We start from the raw sequence: 19,596 nt of genomic DNA on the forward strand, positions 1-19,596 counted from the left end.
ATACAACATTTTTTCTTTAAACTGAAAAGGGATTTTTATCATTTTCTTTTGGAAATTGTTTCATTTTGAGGCTTCTCTCTCTTATTTTGTAGTCTATAATTTCTTTTTCAGATCTTGGATATTTTCATTGGCTTCTAAAATGTTTTATTGCCTCTGGTACCCAATGACTTAAAATCTCCATGATTAGCCCCACATTCAAAATTCTTCTGAAAATTAACCAAATCATCAGAACTGGGTCACAGAGTAAAGGCACAATCTGTGACACCCCTTCCCGACATTCTACAGGCCAGCTACATCCCCTGAACCCAGACTGCACTCTGGAATCTCCCAAGCTAATTCAGGCTATCTCCATATTTGAGGCCAGGACCCCTAAACTCCTGGCTAACCAAATTCAGAAGAAATAGAAGTAAATGAAAGTTTCCTTTCTGAATCATTTTGAGAACATTTCAATATGGCCCCAAGAGGACTTTACACCCTCCTAGAAGTTGGTTCTTCCTGCCACATTATAGACTGACCTTTGAATGGAGTTTTGCCTACATGCCACGATAGTACTGAAATGGTGCTCAGGTTCTAAGGATGGGAGTTTTCAAGGATAGCAGCTTGACACCTGGCAAGGCAGAGATTATAAATCAGAAACTTTGTACTGTACTTAGTTTTGGAAAAATAGTCTGCCAGAACAGACATCTTCTGTAGTCTGATACCAGGTATCTAATCTAGAAAACATTCTAATTGTTCTCAGTTTTTCCATGACAAAATACAAGCTATTACCTCAAGAGGAAAAAAAAAAAAAACCCAGATAATCTTGATTACAGGGTCAAGGATCTATTTAGGACAGTAGCTCTCATTTAGCATTGTTTTGGACATCAAAAATGCATTTTGCTAAAACTCCCCTTGAGGGTTTCCAAATAAAATCACCTTGAACCTTCATGAAATGGAAACTATCAAGCAATGCATTGATAACTAAAACAGTAAACCTATTCAAGAATACAGAGTTTAGAATCATATATATGAAAAATGTCCTCTTAAAATGCCTTAGACCCCTGGAAAACACTGCTCCCTTTCTGAATCTTCCATACCCACGATTGTTAGCATCCAAAAATGCCTTATGTGCTTAGAAACCTTCCAAGATAAATGGATCTTTTTTCCCCTAAACCAGAACTAGAACACATGCCTGACAGTGGGACAGAATACGTAAACTCAGTACTTTCCAGGAACATCTAAAACATACGATCTCCATCCGAGAGACGATCCTCCTATGAAATGGCATTGAGTGATAAACAATCATACTCAACTCCTACTGATAAATCTGCCTTCTTTCTTCATCCAGAATGAATGCAAAGTGGCAGAGAGGGGATGAGGATATTGGGAAAGGACTTTGCCAGCCCACACAGCTCTTCTCTTCTAAGGAGAGTATTCACTGCCTGTGTAAAAGAAACTAAACAAATTTCTTTCATTTGTGCCTTTTCTGCCTACTGTTGAGGTGAAAGTCATTGCACATATATCCATTTATATATTTCAGAAGCGTACTGCCTGGCCTTTGCCTGGGTTATATATTAGTCCATAGGAGAAAATGATAAAAATGTCTTTTTTTTTTCTTTTCTTTTACCGTCATACTGTCATATGGTCCTGCTTACCTTACTGGACTTGGACCTTTGAAGCAATCATGATTCCCAGGTGTCTCCCGTATCTTCTAGCCCTGGTCAGGCCCAGAATGACCTGAGATGGTGTGAGATTTGGCTCCAAAGGAATTAGCAACTCCGTTGCAGAGCAGGATGAATCCTGGCAGCCCCGGGTGTCCCCCAAAAGTTCCAGCCTGTGGCCTAGGCCTATTATATTCCTACATGGCTCAGAACTGCAGAACAATTCTAGGGTCCCTGGATGCCAAATCAGCACCAGGCGCACACGCAGTTCACACCCCTCCCTCCTGCACCTGCACTCAAGGATCCAGGAACTCCTGGCTGGGGTGAACCAGGGTCTCCAACCCAGCACACCAGGCCATGTTCCTGAGGCCAGGGGTTCCCCTGTGCACTCCCGATGCAGAGCAGAGAGGTTCCTTTGAGCCAGATTCCTTATGGCCCTATGCTCGGAAAATAAACAGTGCCTCAGTGGGAGTAGGGTCTCCAGGGGCTTCTCGTCAGCAGCCTTCTGGCACTGTCAAGAAATTTCTGTAATTTAGAGGTGACTGACCCAACTTTTCTTCTCGGGATGGGTGGTTTTTGGTTTTGTTTACAATTGGTAGCAATTGAAAATAGTACTTCTCATCCCTGGTTTAACAGGAAAGAGATAGCATCCTGCATATCTTTTAAGTTATTTCTTAAATCTTTCTATGCATACAGTCTGTGTAGATGTTGCTGACTGTATGATATATTAGCTGCACCGCCTCTTTTCTACTAATTGAACATTGGATTAGACAAAATTTCTGGTAAAAGCAAAACATTGTGGTCAGGTTATTATAGTTTTCAAGTAAAATATGACAAAAACAGGTAAGAATATTCTCCAAGGAGAGGCCTATGTTGGAAGGTAATCGAGTTAGATGGTGTATTAGGATTTTTATTGAATTTTAAGAACTTGCTGATTTGTTTTACTCTTAGAAAGGGTGCATACACTGTCCTTTGAAAGTATATTATGTACTCTGCCGCTGTATCCTCTGTGGTTAAACATTTTTGAGAGAGTTTAATTTTTAAATGGACTGGGGAGCTTTAGAAACAGGCTGTTTCTAAAGCCTGTTAGGTATTTCATCACCTAACTATTATGAAAATTTCAGCGTTTGCTCTGGCTTTTGATTAGAACTATGGATAAACACCTCTCATTTAATAAATAGTTTTTCTCACTAATTAAGGAAGTGAGGGTCCATGTTATGAAATGGCTAGCTACACTGCTAACTTAGTGGCAAGAGACTCAACTTCAAGAGTTCTTTTCATCACGTGGTGATACTTGGTTTAGTAATTTGTATTACTTTGGTTAGATCTTTGGAGGAACCCTAAATGTCTTTTAGTGCAGCTCTTCTTTAATCCCTTAAGGAAGTATTTGACAACCCGGAAATCAATCATCATGCATCTATTCAACAGATATTGTTGAACAAATGCTACATATAAGAGATTCTAAGTGGTTAAGGCAGAGGGGATACAGAGTGCATAAGACAGGCTCTCACCCTCAAGAAAGTTATATTCTGACAGGGATCTTTGCAGTTCTCAGAGCTTGGTTTGCCCCAGTTACCACTTCAGAGGCTTTTTACATCTACCTCTTACTTCTGCCTCCATACGGCATTCTTGGGAATTTTGCTTCAGCTAGAATTTTGCTTCAGCCCCAAAGACAGCTCGGATGACTGACCAGTAAAAGGTGGTTTTCTTACCTCCAGAACCAAGTAGACTTTCTGTACAGACATTTTAGAATTAAACCCAATGACCTCAAATTTATGCCATTTTCTGATCTTGGCAAAGGCTCCTAAGCAGACAAATTGAAGATTTTACAAACTATATGATGTTAATAGATGTTACTGGGGGGAAAAAAGGTTCTATTACCAAAGAATTTTGGAGGGTGTTATATATAACATATTCTGCTCTTGTTGATTATCAGTGTGCATATAAATGTTATCAGATGTCCAACTGTAAAGAAATTTGGTTAACTTTGTTTAATCCAGCATTTGCTAAGCTTATTTTAATATAGAGACCTTTTTCAATAATGGTGATTAACATTTCATGGGAAACTAATGTGCCTTGGAACATAATTTGGTAAATACTGTTCTATTCCAGGCATTGGCAAACCTTTATGTAAAAGGCCATATCATGAATATTTTAGGCATTATGGTCCAGATAGCCTCTGTCACAAATACTCATCTCTGCAGTTGTAGCAGGAAAGCAGCCATAGATATTACATAAACAAATGGGCGTGGCTACATAGCCCAATACAGTTTTACTTACAAAATAAGCAGTGGGCTGGATGTAGCCCAAGGGCCCTAGTTTGCCAACCCATGGTCTATAGTTTCCACTAAAACTTTTCAGAAGAGTGAAAGCTCCACCCAGAAAGCTTCCAAACTCCTCTCGCTGCATGTAACATTCAGAAACAATCCATCCATTCTAAAATTTTATTTTTAAAGTATCTTTTTAGTCTGAGACTAGTATCAATCTAAATAAAAACTCTTCTTTCCATCAGAGGTTTGAAGTGCTTGCCGAAAGACAGTTCTTTAGTCACTCACTAAAGTCACTGACTAAAGAACTACGGTTACCACGGGATGTGGGACAGCAACAGGTTTTTGTTTTCTTTGTTGTACTTTTCTGTAATATTTTCTGTGATCAGAAACAAAAACAACAGAAGATATTTTTAACATAATCCTCGTGTAGTTCAATAGTTTTTGAAGTCCGTCTCTTGTCATAATAGTAACATCGCCACATATTGGCATGGCACTTGGTAATTCCCAATGCCTTCTATGGCTTTTATTTCATACCCCCCTCCCACTTCTCCTTTTAAGTAAAACAGGACAAATATAGGTTCTGCTCTGAGCTCTCCTCAGTTTCTCGTCCATGTTTTCCACTGTCTCTCATAATTTAAATTTTCACCTCTCTATGGCTATTTCCTAAGTATATATTCCTAGATCTGATTCATCTCCTCTTATCAGAATCACCTTGGACTTTATTAAATATGCCAATCACTGAATCCACCTCAAGGATTAATCAAAGTACTCAAGGATGGAGACTGAGTGTGTCTTTTGAATGCCACATAAATCTAAATGTGTCTTCCTGGTTTAAAAGAAAAAAAAACAGCAAACAAAATCCTTCTTTTGAGAGCCTTAATTGTATAGTATGTTATTTTTTCTTGGTTTGTCTTCTGTAGCAGATTCCTAGAGGCAAGATATATGACTTATTTATCTTTTTATCCTTTCTATACCTAGTTACCAACTCTAATGCCCATTGACATAAAAGATGGATCCCATTTTAGCCAGCAAGACAAATAAATAAGCATTAAACATAAAAATATTTCTGCATTTGCTCATTCTATTTTCCTACTTTCTTCATACTTCCCAATCCACAATATTTACATTTATTTCTTCTGCCACACCACTGACACTGTTCTTTCAAAGGTCATGAACAACCCTTTAGTTACTAAACCCAAGAGCCACATAATTACTAATCTTTTGTGCTCTCTCTTTAGCTTTTGACACTGATGACCATCCCCTTCTTCTTGAAAGGCTGTCTACTTAAGTGTCCCATATATACACTAATTCATACCCAAAACTAAACCCATCCTGTGGTCACAAATGGGCACTTCCTGCTTTGTCTCCTCTCTATCTAAATGATACCACTATCCACCTCGCTCCCAAAACAAACACCTAAATATCCACCTTAATTCACTCTTTTGCTTATTCTATCAACTTTATATAATTACTCTCTAACTACTTACCCATAATTCCAAACTAGAAAACTCCAAAAACTCAAAGATTTCCCACAATTCACTTGGCAACAAAATCTGCTCTGAAATTATTGAAGGTTATTAATAGTTTCAATGCACCTCATTTATTGTGAATATTTGTATGTTTTATTGTGGAAATAGAAATGTCTTGATTACTGCCCAGGCCTCCCAGCGAGCAATATGTAACATATTTTGTGTACGTTATATTACCTTTCTAGAAGTTTCCAAAATATTCTTAAATCAAAAAAAAAAACTTGGTCTTGGCAAATCCTAGGGATCGTGAGCTTGTACCTCCTAAATAGCTCCCGAGTTCTTCCAGTTCTCTCCCTCTCCCTTACGGAAGGGAACTGCCGTCACTTGCTGGATTGCTTATCAACTGCTGCTCTGTCCTCACTCCTGCCTTCTGCAACCCATCTTTAAAAAAAAAAAAGAGAGAGAGAGAGAGAGAGAGAGAAAAGATACATCTTCTCTCTTAGTTTGCTTCTAGCATGAAATCCAAAGTTAAAACATGACAGAAATTCCCCAGATGATCCGGCCTCTGCCTGTGTCTCTAGCCATATTTCCCTCACTTTCTACCCCCTCGCAACTCACTCGTACTAAACACCTTCTAGTTCCTCCACACTCCTACTCTCCTTCACATTCAGTCTTGGCATTGGACTCAATAATTGTTTTGTTGAATGAATAAACAAAATGTAATTCACTTTTTCCCAGGCTGTTAAGAGAGAACTAATAAGTATTTTCTCTGAGCAGATTACTGTTATTCCTTTTGGTATGAGGGATGGGAAGTAGAGGCAGCAATGACAGTACATAATAGTATTAATTAGTAAAAATAATTGTATGGACAGGAGCAACCTAAATTTATGTCCAAACACAAATGCTCTGTTGCTCTAATGACATTTCAGAAGTATTTCCTGCTATCTGAACCATTTGCTACTAGTTGCTTCTCTACCTAACATTTAACATTTGCAGTAATTATACTTCTGGCAATATTTATTATTAAACATCTACCATGTGCAGAACAATTTATATGCATCATACAAATTATTTCTGATCCTTGTATTAAACATATAAGGTGGATATTATTATCTCAGTCTTAAGGATGAGGATACTGAGGCTCATAGAGTTTAACCTATTTTCCCCAAGGTCACAGACTCAAGAAGTGTCAGAAATGGGATTTCAATCCAGCCCTCTTCATCAACAAAGCATTCTCTACTCCTGCACAGTCTTGCAGCTCAGTAAAAACCAGTCATAGTATCAGGCAAGTGAAGTGATGAATCATGGGTGACAGGGAAAGGAAACTAGTGAGCGGCACCCAGGGGAGTGACAAAGTAAACAGGAAGGCAGGAGGAAAAAGCATAGAACTTATAAACTCCTTAGTTATAAAGATATCTGGCTAGATTGTAAATCCTATCAAGGAAGGGTCTAATTCTTTTACTTCTTTATCTTTCACCCTACCTAGAACAGGGCTGGGGAAAGAATGGATACTTAATGAGGACTTATGAACTGATCATTTATTAAGTTGTTGACTAAGTATCACCATTAATCACTGCAGGTACATTTCCCCCACCCTTAAGATAGTGTGTAGCAGAGATCAGGGCAAGGTGTGGCAGGTTCAGGGAGACTTATCAACAGAAGGCATTTTAATACCTATAATGGTCTCCTCATTAAACTCTCTGACCTAAGATCATATTTGAAAAAGTGCTGATTGCCAGTAAGCCAAAGTCCTACATCTGACTGTCAGTGAAAAGAGCTGATGAGAAAGAAGTTGGATTTTATCAATGAACTGGGTAGGTGCTGGTTCTTATATTCATAAATATTTGCTAAGTACCTCCTATAAGGAAGACAATGAATAGGTAGGTACTATGCATGGAAAAATCCAAATATCCAGCTGTATCCAACTGGAATACATATCCCTTAAAATGTCATTTTGTTTGTCTAAAATGTCCAAACAGAGACCTACTAGGAAGAGAAAAAAAAGCCACCTTGATTAACCACTTCTAAAAAAGTCCTGTAAAACACTTCCTTCCCTGCACTGAGGATGTGTCTGAAATCTGGCTCTTGATGGGAAAACTGTTATGATCCCTCTCTGGGAGGAAAAGCCTCCTGCTCCTTCAGAAAATCTTAATGAGGGCAGAGACCTGTGTCTTGAATGGGTATATGTGCACTTGTGTATGGTGATTTTCAGGGGATATAGAACAACATGAGTCCCAGGAAAATGCAAAACTACATAAGAAGTCATGGGGCGCCGGGGTGGCTCAGTGGGTTAAGCAGCCAACTTCGGTCATGATCTCAGGGTTTATGAAGTCAAGCCCTGTGTCAAGCTCTGTGCTGCTTCTGTGTCTCCCACTCTCTCTTTTCCCCCCCCACTCACGCTCTGTCTCTGTCTCTCTCTCAGAAATAAATAAACATTAAAAATTTTTTGAAAAAAAAAAGAAATCATATAAAGAGAAGAAGGAGAAGGAAATTGTGAAATTTGGAGGAGAAGTTGGAATGGAGTCAAGGCTCTATGTGAAGCTGGTGCCTGTGATGTGCTTAAACCAGAATTTTCACACAGCTGTGGAACCAGAAGGAATGCCTCATATTCCCAGTCATCAGTGGGAATTCAAATACTTGATACCTTAGCCAGGGGACAGAAGCAGGATCCTAAGACAAGATATCATAAATGCTTAGAGCTGGAAGATATGTTACAGGCAACTGATCCAGTAGTTCCTGAGAACATCTGAGAAACTTTCTAAAAATTGGAGGCCTAGGCCCCACACTACTACCTGGATTTCCCAATGGATAGGAACTGGGAATCTGCTCTACCTAGCCCGTAGGTGATTCTGGAGATAAAAGATGACAAATAATGACAATGTCAAATAAGGAGTATTTATTTTCCCATAAAATAGGGCTTTTCAGGAAAAAAAAAATGTCCAGTACATGTTGGAGGAGTAAACTCAGGGAAAAAAGGTATAATAGAATTTATATTTATATATATATATATAATATATAATTTATATATAATATATATAATATAAATATATTTATATATATTCAGAAATATATTCCTGTACCCAGTCAGAAGTAACAATGTAGAGGCCCAGATCATCAGATGAGAAGACCAGAGATCTGTGTTCTCCGCTTTCCTGGGCATATGTACTAGCAGATGTCACATGACTACCAGCTGACTCCTTACATAAACTAAACAGAAGCATCTGTACCTGAAACATTGGTGTGATCAACATGTTTAAAATTGTCTGCACCTCAATTTCCTAATCTACAAAATGGGAACACTCACATGAATCCCCTAAAGAGTAATTTTGTTATGTCAAAAGTAGAATTGAAAGTTTTTTCTCCTCTAAATGAGCCTTTACCATAGAAACACTGGTTCATAGGCAAGCACATCTGTCCTGCTCCTCTGTCCCAGAGACCCTATGGGGAAGAATGTGGAAAATTTCTACTCAAAGAGAGGGTTTGTGTTATATTTTCTTGCCATTCCTGGATCAATTCATTGTACACTGAAGTTGGGGGTGAGTCTTATGGACTGAATTGGGTTGAATTATATCCCCCAAAAAGATATGTTGAAGTCCTACCTCCCAGTACCTGTGAAGGTGACCTTATTTGGAAATAAGGTCACTGATTTCATCAAGTTAAGATGAGATCAGTAAAATGAGTCACATCCGATAAGACTGGTGTCATTACAAGAAGAGAGAAATTTGGACACATACAGGCACAGAGAGAATATCACATGACAACGTAGACACAGAAGAATGCCACACGATGACAGAGGCACAGAGTGGAGTGCTGCAGCTCCACATGTAGGAAGACCAAGGATGGGCAGCCACCAGCTGGGCCACGGGTGGTAGCTGTACCACAAGGACCAGACTCTACCCAGACTCCCAGGAGAGCATGGCCTCAGTACCAGACTTCTGGCCTCCAGAACCATGAGATGAGAAACGTCTGTTGTTTTGAGCCTCCCAGTCTGTGGCACGTCATTAGGGCCACCCTAGGAAACTAATACAGTGAGTGAAGACCTCTAGATCCTTGACAAAACCAAGTGTCTTCTTGTCTATCAGAGGACACTTGCACCCATGAGTCTTGGCAGGCACAATAGCAGTGGTACAGCTCAGGGCCTGTCCTTCTGATGCCCAGAGAAACACCGTGGACCCTTCCCTGAGCACAGTCCTAACACCTGGAGTGGCATCACAATGAGGGTGGCCAGGCATTCCGAATGTGGATGGCATGGATATAGTAACTCCACAATCATTAAAAGCAACACAAAACATAGAGTTAAAAAGCTCTAACACCTATTCGTTTTAAATTTGGTGTTAACACCTGGAAGCGAAAGGGCTGAATCCCACCCAAGCCTCCTCAATTAGCTTGTATGTAGGGCCCATAAGCCTCACACACTTTATAGGATAGTTTGGTGGCTAAGATTTTATTACAAAGTCACGTTTGTTTGGGGAACCAGGGCCTCATAGAGGAACTTAGACCAGAACACCTTCCTGAGATATTGCCTTGCAGAGTGGTTGTAAAGATGAAAGTATCAGAATAATGTCTTTGTGAACCAAAAGCATTGCCCCAACATAGGTGTGGTTGCTGGCTCTTTATCATCAGAGTTTTGCAAAATAAAAAAGGTTTATTATTTTCATTAGTTCTCTGGTAGAAATTAAATAATAAGGCCAAGCAAAAAGCAATGTATGTTCTTGCTGTCAGGTATGCAAATGGAGTATGTGAAGAAATATCCCCATTAGCTTGCTGTCTGCCCAGAGAAGCAGGCCTTTCGTCTGACATCCCCTGCAGGTTAATTGAGGATGGCTGCTTGTTTAAAGAGTCGAGCAATTATTCTGAGGAACCGACCAGCCAAATCTATTCCATTTGATTATGAGTGAAAATGCAGAGTTTAACTCTTCTCTATAAACAACAACAACAACAACAAAAAAAACGGTTTGAAAGTGGGAATAAGGGAATCTGAATTCCACCCAACAGTGGATGCTGACATTTAATCCTGTCAAGAAATATTAAATTGTCTCATCATAACTGCTTTTTAAGTCATATATTACAAATAGGTGAGCTAGGCACTCGATACAATGTAGTTTCTGTAGTAGCTGGGGAATACAGTGATTCTAAAATATTCCAGGCTTGTGTCTGTTTCACTGTCCCTGTAGAATCTTCTGATTAAGTGAGGAAGCCCAGGAATACAGTCATGAAAAGATTTTATTTTTAGTTGTTGCCTTTGGCAAAAGTTCTCTGCCTAAATGGAGAGAATTTATTCTTAAAAAAAAAAAAAAAAAAACGGAGTTTTCTTTTCTGTCGCATAGAGAAATAAAAATAGCAAAGGCCTCGTAAATTATCATTCCACAATGTCAGAATGTCTCGTTGGTGGAGCCCATTGTTAGGTGAGGCTGTTACAAAGTCACTCTGCAGGTAAGGGTCCCCTGCCTGTTTCCTAACACCAAAATGACAACTGGGAACAGATGAACAGGCCTTTGGGCAAAAACATTTTTTTATTCATGAACAGGCACAGGTTTCAGAGAGAAGCAGAGGTGACATAGACTTCCTCATCACTATCACACACTTCCCTTCCACCAGCAAAATTCTCAATGTCAAAAAGTAGTCACACGCTTCTTGTTCCATTCCTCAAAGATGTCAGAATCGAAGGAGTCCCACATGTGTAAGCACTGAGGCCTTTCTCCTCACTTGCCTGAGCCAACTTGACTCTGAGCCTGCTGGAGGAGGCTTTCGAATAGGTCAGGGGTAGTGATTTGGTCACAGCCCTCCTCTCTCCATGGGGCGATCTAACTGACCTGAAGCAGGAGAAATTTAAAAAGCTCCACACACTGGATCTCAGCATCCCCACTCTTGCCTTCACTCTAACCCACTGGTCCCCTTGCATGCTAGGCTGAATTCTACCATTTCCCTTTCTAATACCCAGGACTGTGGATATGATGAGGTGTCATGCCCATGACTGTGTTACTTTACATGGCAAAGGGGACTTTCCAATGCAATGAAGTCTATGAATCAGCTACCTTGAAATAGGGAGATGTTCGAATGGTCCTGTTCTGATCACATGAGCCCTTACAAAACAGATGGTTTCACCCAGCTGGTAGCAGAGGAAGACGCCAGAGAGATCCAAGGAGTGAAAGGAATGTGATGCTTAGGGGAGGGGCCACAGGCCAGACCTGAGAGCAGCCTCTAAGAGCTGAAAGGGGTCCCCAGACAATAGCCAGCAAGGAAACCAGGACCTCAGTTGTTACAGCCACAAGCAGCTGAAGCCTGCAAACAGCCTCTGAATGTGGAAACAAGTTCTCCCCCAAAGCCTCCAAATTAGAGCCCAGTCATCAGTACCTTCATAAATGAAGTCTTATGTGATCCTCAGCAGAGATCTCCGTGGAGCCCACCTGGACTTCTGACCAACAGAACTGTGGATAAGTGGGTGTGGTTTCAAGCTGCTGAATTTGTGGTAATTTGGTACCACAGATTAGACCATATACCACTCCTGTGCTTGAGTGTGCTTGAGTCACTATCTTTGTGGCCTGTGGAGTAACCCAGCTCCTCTGAGACTAGGGTCCTACCTTCCTCTTACAAGATCTTCCCTCCTCTTAACCAAAATTCCCAGCTACCTGGGTCCCTTCTACCTGCTTAAAATATTCCCCTGGTTTTAAGGGATTAGGAGTCTGCCTGAAACCACTGTCCTCCAACATACATGTTCTGGGAGATGCCTGATCATTGGGCTCTCTTGCCTCTTTGTATTAAATACCTGCCCACATTGAGTGCCTGCTACTCATGTACACTTAAGAGTGTGGACCTTGAAAGCAGCCAGGATTTTGAATCTCAGCTCAGCCATTTACTACTTATGTGATATTGGAAAAGTCATTAAACCTCCAGGGCTTCATTTTTCACTTTGTAAAATGGAGATAATACCATTTACTATGTGAGATTTTTTAAGGATTCATTGTTATGTATGTGTATAGTAGCTTATCATTATGACTGTGTGTGTGTGTGTGTGTGTATCAATCCACACACTTAATAATGCAGTCATTCTGCTGAAATGGAATTCCGCCCAGAGCGTTCAGCTGGATTTGTCCCTCTACCTTCAGCTTTGGTGTGTAAGTCTAGTTCCAATTCCCCACCACTCCCAATGGCTGTTCCATATTAACCTCACTACAGCCTATTTCCCAGTGCAATACACCTCTGTTCATTTGTTCATTCTTTCATTCATCAGAAGCCTTCCATATATCAGGCATATATAAGAGGTATATGTAAAAGGCACAGGGATATAACAGTGATCCAAACAGGTTAGGATCTCAGAGTTCACATTCTAGTGTGATCTTTGTATGCTAGAATCATTCCATAAGATGCATGAATTTAATTGCGAAGTTATCTCAAGATCTAGGGGCATGATAACATTACCCAAAAAAAATGTGTGGAAATATGATCACATTTTTTTGCATCAAAGATGCATTTATTTTTGCATCAGAGATCAGTAAGCATTGCCTCTCACATTTGACAGCTAAGTCTTCATATTTCTTGTGCAAGAGAAAAGAACAAAGGTAGTAACTTTTATGTGGTAATGAAATGTTCATCTTACACTTCAGTGTCTTAATGAAAAGAATCATTTTGTTTCAGAGATTTGGGTAATTTAATCCCCCAAGAGAAAACAGGCCGTGGTCAAGGCGGGGAGTAGTGGAGAAGTATGTGAACAATTTGCTGGTTGCATCTTAGGTTAGCTGCTGCCTCCTGATTGAAAAGAAAAAAAAAAAAATTCTCTTAACCTCCCATTGGAAGCAAGCCCTGACTCTCCCTGGAGGCCATTTTGTAACCCAAAAGAGCTCATTCCAGAGAATCACTGAATTTATCTCACTGGCAGTTTATCACAGTGAGTGTCAAGGCTGAACAGCTTAACTGCATGAAAAGCCTGTCTAAGTTGGACCCATCCAAAGCCATGGTTTTGTAAGTGAGAGTCCTTCAGTGAGGTGTTGGCCCAACATCATCAATATCACCGTTTACAGCTTGTGCTCCAAAGAAGTATATAAAAAGCAAGGCTAAAAGGAAAACAGAGTCTTCATTGAGTTGCCTCCTATTTACCAGCAATCCCACCAAGTGTTTTTTTGGATTGGCAAAACTGAGCTCTTCATGTTTATATTGGTAACATTTTCCAGTAGGTTCTACCAAAAGGTATCTGAGTACCTTGTGTTGTGATGTTCAGAGAAATGAAAAACATTAAAACAAATAAGCCTTGTCTCTCAGTACAGCCTCCTGGAAAAGAAATTCTACCTTTCTAAGGGCATCAGCCTAAATGAGGCCTCAGTTCTTAAACTCCTTAATCAGTTGCCTTAGAAACCGGGAGAATGTGGTGAGCACCTCCAGTCAGCAAGGTAATACCATGATAGGTTTAATCACCTGTTCCTGGCCCAACACACACTTGAGTGAAGGTGAAATTGTTACTGTTCATTGTGACTGATGTTCTGAATTTTGCAAATCTTTTGGCACTTGAATAAAAAGTCTCTCTCCTATATCAGGAAGAAGAATGAGGGAATGTTAGGTACAGTGAGATTCAGAATTCTTGTTTATCACTCACTGATGACTTATTCCAGCTGGATAGTACTCTAAGTGGAATTCAATCCTGTTCAACAAATTATTTATTGAATTCCTACTATGTGCAATTCACCTAATGAAAAACAGTAACAAAAAATTACATTCATCATCATGCCTGGAGAGCACCATGAAATTTACAAAATAAAGTATGATATGCCATAATCTAAATTTAAATTTTTTTCTGTTTTTTATTTATTTCTGAGAGTCAGAGAGAGACAGCGTGAGCAGGGGAGGGTCAGAGAGAGAGAGGTACAGAGTCTGAAGACAGGCTCCAGGCTCTGAGCTAGCTGTCAGCGCAGAGCCTGACGTGGGGCTCGAACCCACAGACTGCAAGATCATGACCTGGGCAGAAGTCGGACGCTTAACCGACTGAACCACCCAGGTGCCCCTGTAATCTAAATTTTAAAATGGTGAGAGAAAAATGTTCTATCATTTATTTAATGCTACCAGAGGAAGGCAGACTTTGCGTTTATAGATAAACAACAAAATCATTACATTTAAAAAAATTTTTTTTAATGTTTATTTATTTTGAGAAAGAGAGAGAGAAAGCAAGCTCACAGGAGTGCAAGCTTCGGAAGGGAAGAAAGAAAGAGAGAATCCCAAGCAGGCTCTGGGCTGTCAGCCCAGAACTGACACCAGGCTTGATCTCATGAACAGTGAGATCATGACCTAAGGCAAAATCAAGAGTCGGATGCTTAACCAACTGAGGCACACAGGCACCCCAGAATCATCACATTTTAAAATTAAATCTCTGAGACCTCCAAAACATTTATTTACACATATATCACTGTAAGTAAAGATCAGAGTTGTAGGTTCTGAAGTCAGTCTTTAATTCCATCTGCCAAGGATATTAAATTTAACCCTTTCTTTTTTTTTTTAAGTTTATTTGTTTTGAGACACAGAGCGTGAGCTGGGGAGGGACAGAGGGAGGGAAAGAAAGGGAATCCCAACCAGGGTCCACACCGACAGCACAGAGCCGGATATGGATCCAAACCCACCAACTATGAGATCATGACCTGAGCCAAAGTCAGACACTTAACTGACTGAACCAGCCAGGCGCCCCTAGATTTAACTCTTAACTAAGCATCAATAATTGAAGGTTTTGGTAGTTTTCTAAATTCTGTGTGCTCTCTCTTCTGGGTTTATTCCACCCCTATTTGTGGGAAGATAATGATGCCTTCTTCTCTCAGGACATTTCATTCTGAACTCTTAGAGTTATTTGTTATATGGGAGTTTGTTTTTCTTTTTCTTTTTTTTTTCCTCTCATGTTCTTGCTCAACAGTTGATTCTTTGTATATTGTATCTTTTTTTTCTTATCCTTCTTTTTACCCCTCCTTTCCTTCTCCCTTTACCTCCCACCTAAATAACAAATGTCAAGCATCTCAGTTTCATATTTCTCCATACTCATACCTTGCACAAGTCTTGGGGGGGAGGGGTTAGAAATTGTTTATTTCATCAAAATGGTATCATATTACCTACAAGAATTACATCTTACTTTTCTTGAATAATAGTGCAAAATAGCCTTTGGAGTTGGGTTGCACAGGTCTAACTCACTCTTTTAGCAGATTTGTGATACTCCATGTTTTTACCATATCACAGTTTATTCACTCAGTCTTCAACTAACAGTTGCACACTTTGTTTTTCAGCACCGTGTCTCTACAAACAGATCTGCAGTAAACACTCCTGTGGACCAACACTCCTATTTCAATGGCACAGAACCACTGGAATGGAGCTGCTGAATCAAACAGTATGTACATTTTTTTTTATTTTAAAAAATACTGCCAGATTACTTCACAAAAAGTTTTCTGCCAGCCATGCATGGGAATATCCTTTCCTCAAATTCCAACCTATAGCAGGTATGATCTTCTTTTAAATTTTTGCACACTGATGTGTGAAGTGAGTTACTTCGTTTTTAGTATAACTTGTATTCCTCTGACTCGCACAAAAGGTGAATGTCATTTTGTTCATCATCCATTTGGACTTGCTCCTCTATGAAATGTGAGTCCTTTGTCCATTTTACTTTGACGTGTTTGCCTTATGGTTGTCAATGTACAGTCTCTCCTTTTAGATCATAGATAATGGCCCTTTTACTGTTTCCACTATTGATTTTTATATATTACTGCCTATATTTTCCCCTGTCATGTGATTTACATGTTGTGGTTTAATCTTTCTGGAATTTACATAGTGAAAGATGAGGGCTTAATTTTATTTTCTTGTGTCGGGGAGAGCCAGTTTTACTAGAACCATTTTTTTTTTTAATGTTTGTTTATTTTGAGAGAGAGACAGAGCATGAGCTGGGGAGGAGCAGAGAGAGGGGGAGACAGAGAATCTCAAGCAGGCTCTAAGCTGTCAGTGTAGAGCCCAATATAGAGCTTGATCAGGTCAGATCATGACCTGAGCTAAATAGCCAACTGAGCCACCTAGGCGCCCCTACCAGAACCATTTATGAACTAAACTATCCTTTTCCCATTCAGTTAAAATATAATGTCCTTTTTCCTGCCCCTGATCAATTTGTCAATTTCCATACTAATATCTCCCTAATTAGGATTGTGGTAGATTTATGGAAATGCTTTCTTGTCTATTATGCTTAATCCTCCCTCACTATTCTGGTTTTCTTAATTTTTTGGACTATTCTAAATATTCTTCAATATAAGTTTTTAAAGTCATTTTGTTAAATCCTCCCCTTAAAGTATCATCTGGTTTTTAGTTGGTGTTGTACTGAATTTTATATTAATTCTGAGAGCATGGATGCTTTTATCATTTTAACTCTTCCATCTAAAAATATGGCATACTGATCCATTTGTTCAGAGAGTTATATGTCTTCACATAAGAATTTATGAGTTTTGCTTTTGTCTTGTTTTATTTTTACTATATACACCCTTATCTTTCTTGATGAATCATTTCTTAAGCATTATATAGTTTTTGTCACTATAGTGAAGGTTTTCTAATTTTCATTTCTAGATGATTATAATTGGTACATAGAAAAACTGTTGCTTTTTGACACCTACCATATTTCATCAGTTCTGAAATACACATTTTGACATCTCTAAAAATGGGATATATCATATTAGAGTGACATCTTAGTTACAATTTCAACATTTTTCCTTCTTGGGGGTACATAAAGTAATGGGATATCTTGAAATCGATGGCATCTTTAGATCCTTTTAAATATGATATACCAATCAACTTACCTCATTTTCTTCTTCTGTTTCATATTGCTGGATTTTTTAAGATTTTCTAATTATATAATCATATCTCTACGAAGACATAATTTTATCTCTTCTTTTCTGAATGTATACCAATTATTTCTTTTCTTATTTTGGGGTAAATATTGTGGTTTTGTGTTATAGAATGGTTAGTATAAACAATTTTAATTTCTTGCTGTTGGTTTTTTATAGATTTTAATCATATGTAATTTATTTTCCTATTTAACATAGGCTTTTTATTGGGATGTCACGCAAATATTAACAAATGCCTTCTAAGCATTTTATCTTTATTGGTAAGTGTTGCAAGCACAGGATAAAGGCACGCCCATGAATCATCTCTCCACAAGGTCAGCATTATTCAATCATAAAGCAAGGTTAACGTAATTGTAAAGCAGTTGCAAGATTCCAAACTCAATGACATTCCACTATACATTTAACAGGGCTTCATATGTGTCACACAACACAAAGTACAATACTAAGGCACACAACAACCAAGATTAAGCAAGAGGTAACCAAACGCAAGATTAGTACATGAGCACATCGTTTAGATGAGGACTCCATCCTGTCCAGGTCAGCTCTCAATGCGTACTGCTTATTATGTTCAAGCAGTGGAGGGATATCAGTTACGTTCAAAGATTGGTCAGGCAGACCCTTCAGTGGCCGTTGCCTTTCTAATACAGATAGACGTGGAAGAGTCAGTGCTAGAGAATCTGGTAATTTGCTGCAGAGGGTCCTCCCTTTCTAAAGGAGTTTAATCAGTGTTTGCAGGCCTCTTCTGGTTCTAGTGATTATCAGCTCCTGGATCTTCCAGGTTTGCATGGCCTCACCGATTATCAGTCCTTCGCACTGCCATTCTGTGCTGGTTTGGGCGATATCTGGTCTTAGCTGCAGTGGCCATGGCTGCTTTCCTGATTATGTCACCCCCTGACATGAGTGACTCCATCTTGCTCTCTGTAGTAAAATCACATGATCTTTCTCCTTTAGCATATAAAATCACAGTAATAGTTCTCTGGATTTTTAACCATTCTTCCGTTCCTGGAATTAATCCAACTTAGTGCATTGTGGTTTGTGTATTTAATACAATGCTGGGCTCAGTTTGATTATATTTTAATTTGAGGTTTTTGCTGCTATATTTATAAGAGTTGGCAAAGTTGTGTTATCAGCACTGCATTTGGTAAGTGTTAAGATTTTGCTGGTTTTATGAAATGTGGGGGAGAACTACACCTTTTCCTGTGATTTGGAATAGTTTAACTACTTGGATGGAGGATTTCTAAGGATTTGATTAAACTTAGCCACAAAGCTATCTGGTCTTACTAACTTCTTTAATGGCTTATTTTTATTCACCTTTCCAGTATTTTCTATAACATGCAGTTAGTTTTTCTCTTTTTTGATCAATTGCAGTGATTTACATTTGTTTTAACATCAATTTCCTCTAAGTTATCAAATGTGTTGCCATAAAGTTTCATGACGCTTTTTCTTAGAGTTTTTTTCATTTTCTCCACATCCACATTATGTCTCTTTTCTCCTTTTTTTCTTTTCATAAGTCTTATGAGAAATGTATCTTATTAATCATTTCAAATAATCAGGTTCAGATTTATTTAACCTTTCTAACTTTTTGGTTTATTTTCGAGTTCACAAATTTTAGATTTTATATTTATTAATCTATTCTGGTTGATTTTGTGGATATTTTAATGTCTTAAGATGACTACAAAGTACTTTCATTTTTAGCCATCCTTTAATAAAGATGCCATGTATAGCTAGGAATTTCATCTGAATATAGTTTCTGCCATGTTCCATACATTTTTAGTTTCTTTTTTTTTAATGTTTATTTATTTTTGAGAGAGACAGAAACAGAGTGTGAGCAGGGGAGGGGCAGAGAGAGAGGGAAACACAGATTCTGAAGCAGGCTCCAGGCTCTGAACTGTCAACACAGAGCCTGATGCAGGGCTCAAACTCACAGACCGTGTGATCATGATCTAAGCCAAAGTTGGACACGTAACTGACTGAGCCACCCAGGTGCCCCCATAAATTTTTAGTTAAACATGTTCTCATTTTTGCTGTCTTGGAGACAGTTTGTGATTTCTGTGTTTTTTTTAATTTGATCCCAGAGCTTGTGAAGAATGTTTTAATGTCCAAGTTTATTATATAGCTGTAAGAGAACATGGATTATAAAATCTCCTCTTTTGTTTTTAAAGTTTGATTTTAGCCAGACACATGATCAATTTTTGTAAATATTCTAGGGACATTTAAAAAATTATATGATCTATCTGAAAGATATAAAATTCCGTATTGGGCCACTAATAGATTTTGTTGATTATTATTCATTTCTTCTATGACATTACTTTTGTTTTCCTTACTAAATCTAATTTTGAATATATATATTGAAATCTCTACTTTTATAGTTTTT

The sequence above is a fragment of the Hyaena hyaena genome, unplaced genomic scaffold (assembly GCF_003009895.1).
Source record: "Hyaena hyaena isolate Hyena2069 unplaced genomic scaffold, ASM300989v1 scaffold_170, whole genome shotgun sequence".
Lineage (NCBI taxonomy): Eukaryota > Metazoa > Chordata > Mammalia > Carnivora > Hyaenidae > Hyaena > Hyaena hyaena.